The sequence below is a fragment of the Sphaerodactylus townsendi genome, linkage group LG11 (genome assembly GCF_021028975.2).
Source record: "Sphaerodactylus townsendi isolate TG3544 linkage group LG11, MPM_Stown_v2.3, whole genome shotgun sequence".
NCBI lineage: Eukaryota > Metazoa > Chordata > Lepidosauria > Squamata > Sphaerodactylidae > Sphaerodactylus > Sphaerodactylus townsendi.
In genome coordinates, this window is record NC_059435.1 from 16,297,821 (window position 1) to 16,312,736 (window position 14,916).

The following is a 14,916-nucleotide window of genomic DNA, read 5'->3' on the forward strand; positions in this document are numbered from 1 at the left end:
TGGGGTATGAATCACAATCCATGAACATCTGGAGGGCCAGAGTTGAACGCTCCTGATCTACGTCTTCTTTTCCTCGGCAGATCTAGATCTTCTTTTTTTTCTGTGCTGCAGTTTAGTTTTTTCTTGGGGCCTGTATAATTTCAGCAGTAACCACCAACTGCTGTTCATTGTTGCTCTGGCAGTTTCTCTGCTGGGCCTCGGGTGTCATGGAAGCCCAGCACATGGATGAAATGTATGGAAGCTAGGCACTTCCTGAAAGAGTGGGAGGCATCCCAGCGACTCTTTTTGATGCCTGCTAATGCTTTGGCATCAGCAGGAAGAACTGGGCAGGGAGGCTGGCACATCGGCATTGCACTGGCATGCTTATTTCCCTTCCAGTTTAAATAGAAAGGGGCACAGGACATCCTATCATTCCACAGAAACTCTGTGGTAAAACCATAGAGTTTTTGCCCAACTACCAGAGTGTCTCCTGATGCACTGATGTCACTTCCAAGTACACAGGAAGTGACATCAATATGTTGCTGATATCATCATTACATTGTTAACAATGCCCCCCTGGCAGAGGTGGGATCCAGCAGGTTCTCAAAGGGTCCCGGGAGTTGGTTACTAATTATTTGTGTGTGCCGAGAGGGGGTTACTAATTGGTGATTTTGCCACATGATTTTTGCCTTAGTTACGCCCAGTGGTGGGATCCAAAAATTTTGATAACAGGTTCCGATGGTGGTGGGATTCAAACAGTGGCGGCGCCGCACACACGCACCTCCAGTCCCTATTGGGCAGGGAGGTTGCTTTAGTAACCCCTTCTCGGCCTCTGGTTACGCCCCTCCTCTCAGCAGTAGCGCTCAGAACTTGAAGCAGTCTAGTAGGAGGTGCACCGGCGTGTATGGCAGCCTGCACCTGTGTGCATTCGTTTCCCGCCCAAGGACCGGCGCAGCGGCTGCATCCTTGACATAGCCACGCCCCCGGAATGCCCCACCAAGTCCCATTGGCGCTACGCCACAGTTTGAATCCCACCGCCACGGGAACCTGTTACTAAAAATTTTGGATCCCACCACTGCCCCCTGGTCTTTCACCCACCAGTTGCCAGACTGTGTCCAGCATCCTAATGAGATAGCAAAGAGGAAAGGAAAGATGGTAATTGTTCTGAACCTTTTCTCTCTTTTTCCTTGTCCAGGAATTCAGCCTGACTTCTGTCCTGGAGTTTGTCTAGAAGGACAGATAGACCTGGCTTTATCACTAACTTAACAACATGCCTTTGTTGTTGTTAACTTTGCAGTGGCATAAGAACTAACAGTGCCTCTTTCTTAAGTTCCTACTGATTAGCACATCAAAGGTATGTTCCACAAAGAAGTTTCTCTGCACAGCCTGTTAATTGATTTCAGTGGGATTGCACAGGACTGCGTCCCAGAGGATCGTAGCCAAACATTTGCAATGAAACCGCAAAGCAGAAACTCTCAGACGTTGTCTCTTACCAAAGTCAGTCCTTGTTTATTTAAAGTTGTTTTACATTTGAACTTAGGCCACAGCGGAACTGAGAATGATGCAGGACAAATGTAACACAAACGTTTGAAGACATAATTGTGCAACTGGATACCCATGGTAAATGTCTGCTGATAGAAGCTGGGACTTCCTTGTCTGCCACTGCTGGTGGGCACAGGGACAGGCAGATTTGGAGTACTGTGTTTAAAATTTATAATACTGATAACATGGAACTCTTCAGTAATTTTTCATTACATGCATAGCACATTCATCGTGCAAACAAATAAGTCAGTGAAGGTCATCCATGCTGGTTTGCAGTAGAAGGCAGGAGAAGAGACCTGAACCAATGGAGGTAAAGGAACAAGAAAAAATGGTGCAATGGGGAAAGAATAGTTTTATACTGTTATACTACCCCTTCTTGAGGGGAATCTTAATAGTCCCTTGCAGTTCCCATGGCAATAGAATTTCAGGGAGATCCTCTCAAAAGCTTATAATCTGGAAATCATGTTGTGCTTTGAGTTGCTATTGGAGTTGAATCTTCCTCTTGAACAGTGAATGTGTCCTTGAAAATATATCATATATTTCTGTGATATACACAATAATGATCAGCGTCTAATTCTTTAGACTGTCTTCTACAAAAAATCATCTTAATGCACACTTTGTGACTAGCACCTTGTCTTAAAAGGGCAGGAAGTGATGTCACTTCCCGTTGTGGCATCCTGACACCCTAGGTTTTTGTGTTTTAAGTATTGTCTAGTCATTTCCAGTTCATGACGATGCTATGAATTAACCACCTCCAATATGTCCTGCTGTGGACAGCCCTTCTCTGGTCTTGCAAACTAAGAGCCATGACTCCTTTGATTGAGTCAAGCATAAGCATTTATTGTCATTGTGCACGCACAACGAAATTTACAGCAGCATTCCTCGATGCACACAATTTCAGACTCATACCCATCCTCACTTTCCCCTTCCTCCACCCATCCCTACACAGCCCCAAACACATCAACACGAAGCCGCGGAGTTTAGCATAGCCACAGCTCTAGAGTAGAAGAAGAAGAAGAAGAGTTTGGATTTATACCCCCCCTTTCTCTCCTGCAGGAGACTCAAAGGGGCTTACAATCTCCTTGCCCTTCCCCTCTCACAACAAACACCCTGGGAGGTAGGTGGGGCTGAGAGAGCTCCGAGAAGCTGTGACTAGCCCAAGGTCACCCAGCTGGCATGTGTGGGAGTGTACAGGCTAATCTGAATTCCCCAGATAAGCCTCCACAGCTCAGGTGGCAGAGCTGGGAATCAAACCCGGTTCCTCCAGATTAGATACATGAGCTCTTAACCTCCTACGCCACTGCTGCTGTCTCTAAGCGTCTTTGTCCTAGTTTTGATAGACCTGTATCGTCTCCGGATGGTAACAGTTCAAAAAGAGAGTGTGCTGGATGAGATGGGTCTCTCAGGATATTTTGGGCTTTCTTTAGGCTTCGGGAATTATAGAGTTCTTCGAAGGAGGGGAGAATTGGGTCTTCCTCATACTGGGTCTTCCTCTTTTCCTGCCGCCTTCAACTTTTCCTAGCATTATTGTCTTCTCCATTAAATGTTTTCTTCTCATAATGTAACCAAAATTGAGTTCAGATTTGATTTGATCTAGAACACACTGATTGTCTTCTGGTGGTCCATGGCATCTATAAAACTCTCATCAAAGACCACCTTTCAAATGAATTAAATTTCTTCCTTTCAGCTTTCTTCATTGTCTTTTCTATCTCCTTCGTGGCTGCCTTTCCCAGTGTCATTCCGATTTCTTGGTAGCAGTCTCCTTTTGGATTGATAAACCAAGGAATACAAAATCTTTAACAATTTCAATTTCATCATCAGGCTTAAAGCTGTGTAATTCCCCAGTAGTCATTACTTTTGGATCTTGATGTTCAGCTGTAATCCTGGTTGGCAGGTTCTGCTTTAACCTTCATCAGAAGTAATTTCAAATATTCACTTTTTTCTGCCAGTGATGTGCATATCTCAAATGGTTAATGTTACTTTTGCCAATTTTTACACCACATTCATCTAAATCTAATCCAGTTTTCCTAGTATATGCTCTGCATATAGACAGAAGAGGTAAGGAGATAAAATATATCCTTTTCTAACAGCTTTACCAATTGGAAACTATTCTGTTTCTCCATGTTCTGTCTTAACAGTAGCCTCTCGTCCAGAGTAAAGGTTGTGCATCAAAACAATCAAATGTTGAGGCACACTCATATCTTTCAAAACCCACCATAGGATTTTTATGATCCACACAGTCAAAAGCTGTGCTGTACACTATAGAACATAAGCAGGTTTTCTTCTGAAATTCTCGTGTATGCTCTAGTAACCTCCGTAAATTTGCAATATGATCTCTAGTGCCTCTTACCTTTCTGAATCCAGCTTGAACATCTGGCATTTTTTATTCCATATATAGTAACAGTTTTGGTTGTAATATTTCGAGCACCACTTCACTTACATGAGAAATGGAATGTGGCAGTCCGATAGTTGCTGCAGTCTTTGATGTCGTTTTGGGGGGGGTTATGTAAATTGAGTTTTTTCAGGCTGTGGGCCATTGTTTTGTTTTCCATTGGTTTTGTTTCCATATTTTCCCAATGGTTTTTACAATCCTAATTTCCCTGCACTAGATAATTGTTGCCTAGATGTGTAGGTCCTAATTGAGCATTGAGTTTGAGATGAAATGTGAGATTATATAAAAGGCTGCGCCGGTGGAGTTCATTTACAGACAAAAATCAACATTAGCTGCTTTAGAGAGCAATCCTAAACTCAAAAGCCTACCTGGGTTTTTTCAATGAGACTTAATCCCTAGAAAGTATTTTTAAGATTGTCCTGTCTCTCACCCAGTGAGGTACATGCCTATGTTCGGCACTTGGGGTAGATAGTTTAAAGATGTCCAAGATTTCACAGTGCAACCGCAACAGAATTTTAATTCCCTAAAGAAAAGTAACATTCTGCCCTATTGGACAAACTTTTATTCCTAGTTTAATATTCTAGTAAATTTGACCTGCATTCTTTTTTACTTTCTTGTTCCCTAAAATAATTGCTTCTAAATGGCTTTTCTTATGAAAAAAACAAAAGGGTACCAATTACTAAATGTAAACTGCCCTTATTAAGGGCAAAGCGATAATGCAGTCAGATTCCATTATGTATTTGCTATAGGAATAATTGCTTTTCTCTATCGCAATCTATTAAATTTCCATTCGACAGATATACCCTGAGACAAGCTTCACAAGAAACTATTAATTTTTTTTTAAAAGGCTGAAACAAACATGCACCATATTAATTCTAACAACGCAATAATTAAATGCTTTTAACAGCCTTGCTTTTTGCTCTCTAGAACTGCTTTCCCACAACCCCTTCTCCACTCTTCGTATCTTTTCGTTAGATTTTGGTTTCAATTTAGCTTTTTGGTTAAAACTACGATTTACCCTTCTGACTTTAGGGTTGCAACCCTAAAGGTAACTTAGCAGTAAATTGTACTCCATTTCATTGGGCTTACTGCTTACCTTCCTTATGAGGAGAGGCTGCAGCATTTGGGACTCTTTAGTTTGGAGAGGAGACGTCTGAGGGGGGATATGATTGAAGTCTATAAAATTATGCATGGGGTAGAAAATGTCGACAGAGAGACATTTTTCTCTCTTTCTCACAACACTAGAACCAGGGGGCATTCATTGAAAATGCTGAGGGGAAGAATTAGGACTAATAAAAGGAAACACTTCTTCACGCAACGTGTGATTGGTGTGTGGAATATGCTGCCACGGGAGGTGGTGATGGCCACTCACCTGGATAGCTTTAAAAGGGGCTTGGACAGATTTATGTAGGAGAAGTCGATTTATGGCTACCAATCTTGATCCTCCTTGATCTCAGATTGCAAATGCCTTAGCAGACCAGGTGCTCAGGAACAGCAGCAGCAGCAGAATGCCATTGCTTTCACCTCCTGCACATGAGCTCCCAAAGGCACCTGGTGGGCCACTGCGAGCAGCAGAGTGCTGGACTAGATGGACTCTGGTCTGATCCAGCAGGCTAGTCCTTATGTTCTTATGTTCTTATGTTCTTATGTAAACATGGTTATGGTTGAACTTGCTAATATACAATGGCACAGAAAATTTAAATGGACACACATGAAGCATCTGACTTTGATGTATCACACAGCTTGATGTATCAAGACAGCTTGATATTGATATTTTCAAGTATGCTGAGGTTGCCATACCTAAAATTGCCAGGTGCTGTACAATTTTTTTTAAAAAGCATTCTCCGCTTCCATTCTCTGGATCCCCATTCATTTGAATGGCCACAATTCTTTATTTAGGCCTAGAGGGGTAAGGGTATTGTATTTCTGAATGAATTCAAATTCAGCAATTTTGTATTGGATTCTCTCTTTGAAGACTTCCTCCTGCTTGCGTTACGACAAGAATGCTGGATTTCTCAGTAATGATGGGTGCTAATGCTAAACACCTATACCTTCCTTAATTGAATTTGCTAGTCAGTTTTCATCCCACACTTTCTTAACTTAGGCTCATCCGCACATGCAGAATAATACACTTTCAAACTGCTTTCAGTGCTCATTGAAGCTGTGCGGAATGGCAAAATCCACTTGCAAACAGTTGTGAAAGTGGTTTGAAAATGCATTATTTTGCGTGTGCGGAAGGGGCCTTAGATTTTATGTTAATCCCACTTTGCTTACCTGGTCCTTTCTGCACTAATCACCAAAAAGTTTGGAAAGTTGCTCAGGAAAACATGGACCATTTATTAAAACATGGTAGCATCCTCAGTTGCGACACATGAGGGCATTGCAAAAGGACAGGCACCAAGGAGTCCTCTGACTGAAGGGCACAGGGATGTAGCCTGTCTGAAAAAAATGATCTTCAGCAGATGACCCAACCAAAAGACTGAAAAAGGACAATTGAATCTTGCATGCAGAAAGCCCCCTTCCTTTTGCAGTGACCTCATGTGTCTCAACTTAAGCAAAAATGGATTTTTAACTTGTATGGTTTTATTGTTCAATACCTCAATCTAAGAACAAGGGGTTTGAAGGAAAAGAAAAGCTGTGACACTACCCTAGTTCAACAATCATGGCTTCTGAATCTAAAATATATTGTGGTATTTTGGTTCACAATGAGAGGATGTTAATATTCTGAGGGGTTTTGGTCCTTTAATGGTTTCTGAGTACTGACCTCAATTGGCTGCCAACTTTTCTAATGATTCAGCTATCTAGTTTTTATTAAAAACAAAACAATACCCCCAAGGAGCAGCAGTGGCGTAGGAGGTTAAGAGCTCGTGTATCTAATCTGGAGGAAGCGGGTTTGATTCCCAGCTCTGCCGCCTGAGCTGTGGAGGCTTATTTGGGGAATTCAGATTAGCCTGTACACTCCCACACACGCCAGCTGGGTGATCTTGGGCTACTCACAGCTTCTCGGAGCTCTCTCAGCCCCACCTACCTCCCAGGGTGTTTGTTGTGAGAGGGGAAGGGCAAGGAGATTGTCAGCCCCTTTGAGTCTCCTACAGGAGAGAAAGGGAGGATATAAATCCAAACTCTTCTTCAAAAAAAAATCCTTAGGCTAAGAATCATTCGCTTGGCCAGGACCACTCAGTGAGGTTCATGGTTGAACAGGATTTGAACCCAAGGCCGACAGTTTGTCCATATGCCCTCAATATACCTCATTGTCATGCATAGTTTCAAGTCACCATGATTCTCTGCCTTTATATCTGGAATATTCTTCCAGTATAATTAGTCCAAATTATATCTACTTTAATAGGCAATCTAAAAGAAATTTGTATGTTTAATTGGGTGTGAAGTTATCTGCCTCATCATTTTTAATTTGGGAGACAAGGACCCGCATTCTCTGTTTCTCCTCTTATAACCTTTAATTCTGAAAAAGCAAAGATGGACTGAATAGATTTCCAGAGTGGCAAAAGAGTCTAGCATTGGTTTTATACCTCTTTTGGTGTCCCAAAACTCTCTCACATCTGCTTTCACGAACTTTCTTGGTCATCTGATGTTCTAGTGACTTTCTATTGGCAAGGAGGCATGGCCTTTAACCGATCAAAGAGAGTGGCCTGCTTTGGCCCAGGTATTGGGCAGGATTATTTCTGCGTTGCTAACTAAATGTCCCATATCACATTAGACCACATGGCCAGTGGTGGGAGTCAAATAATTTAACAACTAGTTCCGGTGGTGGGATTCAAATAATTTAACAATTGGTTGTTTACCAGCACCGTTTTAACAACCAGTTCTGCCGAAGTGGTGCGAACCAGTTGAATCCCACCACTGCACATGGCTGTATTTCTTGGAATGACAAGTAGGAGTGCAGAAGGCAGGCGAGACAAGTTAGCCTTCCGTAGACATGTTTGCTTATAGACAGGGTTGACAGCTCTGAGTGGAGACATTCCTGGAGATTTTGGAGGCGGAGCCTGAGGAGGAGGGGTTTAGAGAGAGGTACTTCAACAGGGCATCATGCTGCAGAGACCAAATCCCAAAGCAGCTGTTTTCTCCAGGGGGGTTCCAGAATACCTCCAGACTCAACCTGTCAACCCTACTGTCTGACCCTTTTCATGCTTATGACTGGATCCAGCTACCTTGTGGGCTCATGAGAAAGGAAGGGAGCGCCCCTTCATCCACCAGAAGAAGCTGAGACGTTGGAAACTTGCATGTACAAAAGCCGTTAGGGACAGGGACTGTACTGAGGAGGAATACTGGGTGCCACGGAGTGACAAAGCTGGCTGGATCCAGCCCTACGGAGATCATGAACTGAATGATCCAATAAGGCTGTTCCTTTGGTGTCAAGTTGTTACGTGTCTGTGGAACGCATGATGATGCTACCGTATATACTGAATCCGGGCCTATTAAAGTCCATACCAGGGGTCTGCAACCTGCGGCTCTCCAGATGTTCATGGACTACAAATCCCAATGGGCCATGCTGGCAGGGGCTGATGGGAATTGTAGTCCATGAACATCTGGAGAGCTGCAGGTTGCAGACCCCTGGTCCATACAGTCTACTCAGACTTGCAGCAGCCGGAGTCTCAGGTAGAAGTCTTTAGCATCACCTACTAACTGGAAACGCTGGGAATTGAACCGGGGACCTTCCTCATGTCAGGCAGATGCTCTACCACGAGGCCAAGGTTCCTGTTGTGTTACAGTGCTCTAAATTTGCTCTATCTCAAATAATTTAGCCTAGACTAGAGGGTTCATTTTCTCCATTAGCCGGCTACCAGTTTCCATTCCTAATCTATATACAAAGAGGCTGAAACAAGGAATCAAAATTGCAGTGCTGTTTCATGCGTTCTGATTCGTCCATGAATGTGCATTATATATTTTGGACTGCCCCGGTGTGAAAGAATTAACCTTCTCTGTAAAGATTTTCACCAGATTGAAACCTCGAGGCCCCAGTTCCAAAACCCCGTTCAACAGTTTGATAAGGACCCGCTATTCTTTGTCCTGCTTCAAATTAAAGATGCCTTTATTAGAGGGCTTTTGAAGAACTGTTTATTGCCTGCACCCATTATTCCTTGGAGGAAAATTGCTTTACACCATCAAGAGGCCAACATATAAATCGGGCATAGGCAATGTTCTAAAAATACTTTGTTTTGAAACCAACGCAGCTGTTAATGTGTGTGTTTTTTTTCTCCAAACGTGCATTGTTATTTTTGTATAAAATATACTCCTGTATTCATAATGATTAATGCACCTGCTATCTGCAAGAACCGATTTTTGCCACGAGACCGGGTACTGCTTATTCTTGTCTTGCTCATGAATAAATTACAAAGTGGAGGTTAAGAATCATGACTTTTCCGTTATCATCGGCCTCCAGTGAAGCTACAAACAATGGAAACCTCTTGGAGCCTTTAGAATACCTAAAAGCAAAAATGAAAGAAATGTTGACCTGGAAAATGTCTTTAATATTAGAGTCCCATAAGATTCATGGCAGCCTCTGGCTGCAGTTGCCCTGAAGACTCACTCCCTTTATGTCTTCAGGAAAAAAAATATTGAACAAAACCCAAGAGAATGGCATTTCTGGTTGGTTGCAGAATAACAGCAAATGCTTGGAATGCTAAGTTTCGTCATCTGCAAAAATATACAACGCCAGTGTAAATTTGCGGGAAACCGAAAGTTTAATTTATCAATATAGTAAATAACAACAAAGAGAAAAGTGGGAATTGTTGAACAAATCCCAAGAAAATGACATTCCTGGATGGTTGTGGAATAGTAGCAAATGCTTGGTATGCTAAGTTTCATCATCTGCAAAAACACTAGTGTAAGGGCCTTTCCCCACTTACCTTCTGCTGCGCGCTACTCGGGCCAAGTAGCGCGGGGATTCGGATTTATTCGGGCATAAAATTATCTGTATGCCCGAATAAGACAAATAACATATTCGGATATACCCAAATATTCGGGTATACCCTAAAAATTCGGGTCCGTCTGATTTTTTAATATATATTTTGGTGTTTTTTCACGTTTTGGCCTGCAGGGGGTGCATTTTAAAGCTAGTGGCACCACATTTTCAGGATATCGTCTGGAGACAGTCCTGATGATACCACCAGAGTTTGGTGAAGTCTGGTTCAGGGGTGCCAAAGTTATGGACCCCTAAAGGTGTTGACCCCATCCCTCATTGTTTCTAATGGGAGATAACAGAAGATGGGGGCTACCCCTTGGAGGGTCCATAATGTTGGCCCCCCTGAACCAAACTTCACCAAACCTGGATGGTATCAGAATAGTCTCCGGATGATACCCTGAAATTTTGGTGCCACTAGCTTTACAAATGCACTCCTGACAGGCACCCCAGGAAATTGCCCAAGATCCTCTGCTCTGCAGTGCCTTGGCCCCATTGTAGCCAATGGGGAATTTCTGAGTGTGTAAGCAGGCTGCACATTTTTGAAGATAAGAGGCACCAGACTTTCAAGATGGCTCCAGGAGGCCCTCCTGGTAATAGCATGCAGGCTTGGTGAACTTTGCTTCTGGGGGTTTAATTTTATTTCCCCATTCCTGCACGTGAGGCCTGCTGGCTGAGTTCTCTCAGAACTCTCTCAACCCATGCCCCACCACCCCCAGAAGTAAAGTTCACCAAACCAGGAGGCCTCCTAGAGCCACCTAGAATGTCTGGCGCCTCTAACGTCAAAAATGTGCAGCCAATGCTTTCACACTCAGAAATTCCCCAGAATCTGTCAGGTTCTTCAGCAAGTTCTATGGTGGAAAAATGAATTAACTTTTCCCACCATAGACTTTAATGGGGCTTGCTGTTATGCCCAGCTGGCTCTGTGGTAGGAATTTAGGGGCGGGCTCTGCGGGGGGTTGTTCTGGGTAGGGGTGCCTAATTTCCAGCAGGGCTGCTGGAGTGAGTCTCCTGAAAGGAACCGGCCAACTTTGCAAAAGTTTGCTTGGGAGGGGCAAGTGTTGAGGGCATCAGGTTCACCTTCAACTGGTGCCCACAGCATTTGTCCCTCCCAAGCAAACTTTAGCAAATGTGGCTGGTTCTTTTCAGGAGACTCACACCAGCAGCTCTGCAGGAAATAAGTGCCCCTACCCAGAGCAAGACCCCCACTAAAGTGCCCCCCATTGAAACCTCTGCCACAGAGCCAGCTGGGCATAACAGCAAGCCCCACTGAAGTATATGGTGGGGAAAGTTATTTTTCCCACCAAAGAACTTGCTGAAGACCCTTGCAGATTCTGTGCTCTGCAGTGGCTCCATTGTAGCCTGATGATACCCTGTAATTTTGGTGCCGCTAGCTTTAAAAATGTGTTCCCTGCAGGCCAAAATGCAAAAAAACACCAAAAAATACCCCAAAAAAGCCCAAATACCTTGCATTCGGATATGTTCATATTCGGGCAGGACATATTCGGCCAATTTTTGCCCGAATTCACCCAGATTCGGGCCAAATCTGGTATTTGTCCAAGCTAATAAAAACCATGAGGAACTCCGTGGAGGAAACATTTTATTTTCTGCCACAAACCATTTTGTCTGATTTGCACTGCGGATCGTTTTGACTGGTTATTTGTGAGCCCGCAAGGAATTCTTTATTCCCTCCCAAGGAAGGTCTGCTTTGGGTTCTGTTTTGAATGCTGTGCAACATCCGTTTGGGTTTCTTCCTGTGCTGTTTTCTCATAATGAAATGGGTTTGCCTGCTAATTAGCTGCACTGAGCATTATTTAATCATGGGAATGATTTTTCTTTATGCTTGCCATGCAGTAAATGCTTGTCAGATTTGCTCCTTGATAACCACAGCTCAAAGCAGCTGTGGTGTTCTGGTTTTTAATGTCTGCAGAATGCATAATGTGTTGGCATTTCTCTCTGGTAAGAGATGCCTTTTCATTACAGCAGAGTGCACAGAGGCAAAAGACAGCAGAACCTACCCAGGCATGCATATGTGCTGGCATCAAAAGAAGTTTGGAGCCAATTGATAGTTTCTGACTAATAAGTGGAATCTTTATCAGTGAGCTCCATTCTGGATAGAAAAGTGGACAGACAGGTTTCTATCCTAATGTAACTAGCTGGATGGTGAGGGAGGCTGTCTGCATCGTTGCAAGATGGAGCGTGTGCAAGAATGATAGAGAGAGGAGAAGTAGGAAGGAAGGAAGTTTCCCTGAGAATAGCAGTCAACACATCAAAGGGATATCGCCAGAGCAGTAGAGAAAAGGTGCCAGGTGTCTTGACCCCTTCTAGCTATCTGACTCACTGGTCAGACCCCCTCTGTCATCAAGGCAGGAGGCAGCACAAAGTCCTTCATGTCCAATATAACGTTAAGTCCAAGCCAGCGGAAATTATTTTGATTTGCTAGTTCAAAATTCTGTCTTTGCCATCCATACAGAGTTCAAGAAAGATTCTCATGGTAAACATTTTCAAACTCTGGCAGAATGTAAGCCAACGGTAGGCAACCCCGACCTGCGTCCCAAGCGGTAAGACAATACTTACCAGCATCATTTTGCTTGGTACCCAGGTCTGGTTCCCCATGAGAGCCTGAAGTACCTTCGGCACTGATAGCATCAGTAGGGGAACCAACACAATCTCAGCATGTGCTGAAGACGGGGAGCGGGGGAAAGAACTGTGCCTGAGGAGGAAGGAGTTTGGGGAGGGTATGATGTCACTTCTGAGGGACAGCTTAGGATGCCTCCTCTAGTGTCTGTAATCTTTACCACAGAAAAAAATCTTACACTATTATGGTATGAAGACTTTTTTTTTTGCCCTCTTTTCTGTTCCTTTGGGAATGGGAAATGGGGCTGAGGGCAGGTAATTCTCTACCTCAGGCAGGGAAATATGAGACCTAAGCATTAGTGGGCCTCAGCTGTCTCCAAGTGCATCAGTTCAACTACACTCTTTGGGCCTTTCCCCACTTACCTTCTGCTGCGCGCTACTTGGGCCAAGTAGCGCGGGGTCCCGCAGCACTCCCCACTACAGGGGCAGCAACAACACAGCTGCCCTGACGCTGCTGCTCTCGCGCCCCCTCAGCGCGTGTCATTCCTGGCACACCTCAAAACAGCGCCTTTTGATGACGTGGGGAAGCCCGGGCACGCCCCAGAAAACATGTAGCGCGCAGCGAAGGTGGTAGAAGGAAAAGTGGGGAAAGGTCCTTTGTCTCTTCCTTCCCTTTACTTTGCCAACATACCAAAATCTTCTCACATGTGGATCGCACCCGGCCCAAAAGTTCACCTACCCCGATGTAAGCCATTGTAGCAGAGATTTTCCTCACAAGAACTGTCAAATCCCGCCATGTTGAATGGGATCAGTAATAAATGGATATCAGAGCATCAAATGGAATTATCAGCAGTGACTGTACATTTTTATTTTACAGCAAGGGAGAGAGAAGCAGATTGGAGGAGACCAGAGTCCTAACACCAACTACTCAGGCCCTTTCCGCACAAACCTTTTAAGACATGTTGAGGCAGAAAAATGAAATGTTTCCTCCACGGAGTGATTTGTCTGGAAAGGGCCAAGATGATAGTAGGATTGTCAGCCTGCGGGTGTTCCTGGAGTTCTTTCAGAATGACAGTGGATCTCCAGATACAAGAAATCAGCTCCCCTGAAAGAAATGGCTGTTTTGGAGGGGGGACTCTACGGCATCATACCCTGCTGAGGTCCCCCCTCTGTTCAAGGCGTGCCCTCCCCAGATTCAACCCCCAAATCCCCAGGAATTTCTGAACCTAGACAACCCTAGAAGGTGGGAGACTTAGGAACAGGTCTCCCCAATGTTTTTTCTTCACAAATAGCAGCCACAGGGCTAGCAAATTCAGTTTGGGGTTGCACAAGACTGAGTGACTCTCCCTGTATTGTACTGTACTGACCTGCAGTGGCCTTCCAGAGCTTCCATTTGCTCTACAGCACAGGTGTCAAACTCGCAGCCCTCCAGATGTTATGGACTACAGTTCCCATCATCCCCTGCCAGCATGATGGGAACTGTAGTACATAACATCTGGAGGGCCGCGAGTTTGACACCTGTGCTCTACAGGGAGAAACATGCAGGCAGCACACAAATAGTCTGCCTGTTTATCTCCATATGACAACCAACAGCAGTGGCGTAGGAGGTTAAGAGCTCATGTATCTAATCTGGAGTTTGATTCCCAGCTCTGCCGCCTGAGCTGTGGAGGCTTATCTGGGTTAATTCAGATTAGCCTGTACACTCCCACACACGCCAGCTGGGTGACCTTGGGCTAGTCACAGCTTCTCGGAGCTCTCTCAGCCCCACCTACCTCACAGGGTGTTTGTTGTGAGGGGGGAAGGGCAAGGAGATTGTAAGCCCCTTTGAGTCTCCTGCAGGAGAGAAAGGGGGGGGTATAAATCCAAACTCTTCTTCTTCTTCTTCTTCTTCTACTGGAACAACACAGGGAGGAAAAAGGTTTAACCACACCCTTCCCATGTTGGGTCTCAAGCCTAATCAGGGCGTTGCACGGCACAGTTGGCAGGATTCACCCATCGGTCCTCTGTGCAGATGTGTTGGCTGTTCACGTCTTGTCTCTGGGGTTTCCCCACGCAAACAGCCTTTGAGGTTGCGGTCATTAACACCTGTGGGGGATTTTGCCTTCCCTTCCAAATAAATAGGCTTAAGATCAGGATGTCAGTCCTGGGAAAAGCTCTGTGAATCCAGATTTTCTGCAGCTTTGAAGGCGGTGTGTCTATTCTCCCTTTTCAAAGACAGAGCAAGAAATTTCAAGAACAAGCGGCCCAAAAAAATACACTAAGGAGGTGTCATTTCGATTACCAGTTATTAAGTCTGGGCTGTTTCATGTTTTCTCTTGGTATCTAATATTAGAACTCACTGGAGTTCTTACGGCGCACCAATGATAAGAAGCCGCTGTTTTATCTCGGGCTGCTTCTGATAACCTCCGCAAAGCCCCTGAGCTGAGATCATGCCTTTTATATTGTCTGAGGAAATCTTCATTCAGATAAAATCTTGGTATCGTTTGTTTTGAACATCCCACTTCTGAAA

General features: G+C 44.4%; 1 protein-coding gene across 1 annotated transcript in view; it reads left to right on the plus strand.

The window, feature by feature from the left end:
- Positions 1 to 14,916, plus strand: part of CNTNAP2 (contactin associated protein 2) — a 1,428,778-nt gene that overhangs the window by 1,295,795 nt on the left and 118,067 nt on the right. The window lies entirely within an intron of this gene.